General features: G+C 29.6%; 1 non-coding gene and 1 pseudogene across 2 annotated transcripts; one reads left to right on the forward strand and one right to left on the reverse strand.

The window, feature by feature from the left end:
- Window positions 1–1207: 1207 nt before the first annotated feature.
- On the forward strand, window positions 1208–1968 carry LOC150099294 (large ribosomal subunit protein eL36 pseudogene; annotated as a pseudogene). Its single transcript, XR_016549351.1, has 2 exons — window positions 1208–1341; window positions 1574–1968. The product of XR_016549351.1 is annotated as a large ribosomal subunit protein eL36 pseudogene (transcript).
- Window positions 1969–2342: 374 nt separating this feature from the next.
- Window positions 2343–2415, reverse strand: TRNAF-GAA (transfer RNA phenylalanine (anticodon GAA)). Its single transcript has one exon. It is a non-coding gene; the product is annotated as a tRNA-Phe (tRNA).

Below are 2415 nucleotides of genomic sequence, written 5' to 3' on the forward strand. Positions count from 1 at the left end.
CACATATGTAAAAAAATAAACAATTATTTTGAAATATGACAAGAGATCAGCCTTGGCAATTTATATATTTACTAATTGGTCAATTGGCTGCCTTTGATTTTCCAAATGGGGCCATAGACCAACATAATTTATATTTCGTTTTCTTCACTTTTTAGAATATACCATTATATGGATCGTCATGCTATCGTGCTATCGGATACGCGTTTATTTTTATTATATATATATATATGTGTGTGTGTGTGTGTGTAGAAAGTATTTTACCTTGGGTATAATAATAGCAAATATAATAAATAGCAAATTAAAATAGCTTGGTATCTTTAACATATATATATATATATATATATATATTTTTTTTTTTTTTTTTTTTTTTTTCGGTTGTAAGTAATTTTAATTGTAAGCGCTGAAAAAAAACCCGAATGAGTTTATATATATGTATACTATACTTTCAAAATGGAAAGTATATATAATATATATTCAAAACAGAAAATCAAAACACTGAAATTATTATTATTATTATTATTTGAAAATATATTTACCAATGATAAAAATGAAATTAATGTTTTTGAAATATTATAGGCATCAAATCCTTCGAGAGAACTGCATGGTGTTTTGTGGCACAAAGCATGCGAACTCCACTGAAGAATTAATCGTCATTGATGCGCACGCGCATGACGTTAACAAACCGAGCATGCGCAATTACTTCAGTAATTATCTTTTCCATTTCTGTTCTGCATACCAGCGTTCAAATATTATAAAATGCGATTTACAGTGTGATTTTATTTTTTATTCATTTAATTACTGCTTGTATAATTGTTGTATATCTATAAATATAAGTATATAAATATAAAATAAAAATATTAAAAATATAAATAAAATATAAAAAGTGTATATATATAAAAATATACATTATGTATAAAAAAATAATTTCTTTTAAGATTGATGTTGTATATTTCTAAGTTTTCGGAAATTAGGTTACAGGAAATGACCTCAATTTATGCAAACAGAAAAATCGTTCTCATCCGGGGAATTAACAACTAATTTCGTACTTGAATAACACCTAGTTGTGTATGTTTAAAATAAAATAAATTTATTATTCCTAAATGGAATGTTTTTGTTTGTTAAATAATAAGGTCCGTTCAAACTCAGGTTTGATTGAAGCTCTTTTTGCCGTTGTTCTCTGTGTATTATACAGGAAAATATTCGTACGCCGAAATAGCTCAGTTGGCGTCTTTTCTGGTAAGCTCTATTAGAAGTAGTTTCTTCGTTGTATTTTTATGTGTGAGTAAATTACTTTAATCGTTTTTAATCCATTGGATTGATAGTATCTTTACAAATAGTCAGGTAAGAAATATAAAAAATGTTAGTACTTTAGTAGTTCTAAGTTATTTTATCGTGATGGGCAAGGATTCCAGATAGGAAAATGCTTTTTATTATATATCGGTTTTACCGTTTCCAAATTGTGGCGAATATTCATTTATCTCTTGAATTAAAAACATTATTTGCCAATATATAATACAAAACAATACTGTACTTGTGACATAACTGCAGAATGGAAAAGAAGTGTAGTTGTGAGATATGGCTCCAAGGTATGAGATGTGTGTTGGTCTTAAGGGCCAGAGTGGCCATAAGGTAACTAAAAATGTTACTAAACCAAGACCTTCCCGAAGAAAGGGAGCTCTTACCAAACATGCCCGTTTCATCAGAGACATCGTAAGGGAAGTTTGTGGATTTGCACCATATGAAAAGAGAGCAATGGAATTACTTAGGGTTTCAAAGGATAAACGGGCATTGAAATTTATCAAGAAAAGGCTTGGAACTCATCTGCGAGCTAAGCGGAAGCGTGATGAATTGTCTAACGTGTTAACAGCTCAGAGGAAAGCCGCTACTGTTCATAGAGAAAAAGATGTGAAATAAAATGTGGAATGACTTCTGTAATTTTGTTACAATAAAGTCTTCAGTATTCTGTTATTTTATAATTATTATACAATTTAAAAAAAAAAAAAAAAAAAAAAAAAAAAAAAAGAAATAGCTCAGTTGGGAGAGCGTTAGACTGAAGATCTAAAGGTCCCTGGTTCGATCCCGGGTTTCGGCAGTTTTTTTTTTCCCCCACCTTGATCCTTTTTCTGATTATGTCATTTAATTTTACTTCAATTTTAATTTAATAACATTGCGATTAAAAGCAGAAAGAATTTTGTCCTTTATTAATTTAATTAGCGTCATGTAGTGATCTACAATATACTATCTGAAATATCAAAAAAGAAAACGTTGTATTTGTGTGAATTTTTTTTTAAATTCTGGATGCTGTTTGCTAGTACTACATCCAGAAAAAAACAAAAAGCTGCTGCCGAAACCGGGGATCAAACCAAGGATCTTTAGATCTTCAGTCTAACGCTCTCCCAACTGAGCTATTTCGGT

This window comes from Typopeltis vanoorti, chromosome 14 (assembly GCF_054136105.1).
Source record: "Typopeltis vanoorti isolate ZY-2024b chromosome 14, IOZ_Tvanoo_1.0, whole genome shotgun sequence".
NCBI lineage: Eukaryota > Metazoa > Arthropoda > Arachnida > Uropygi > Thelyphonidae > Typopeltis > Typopeltis vanoorti.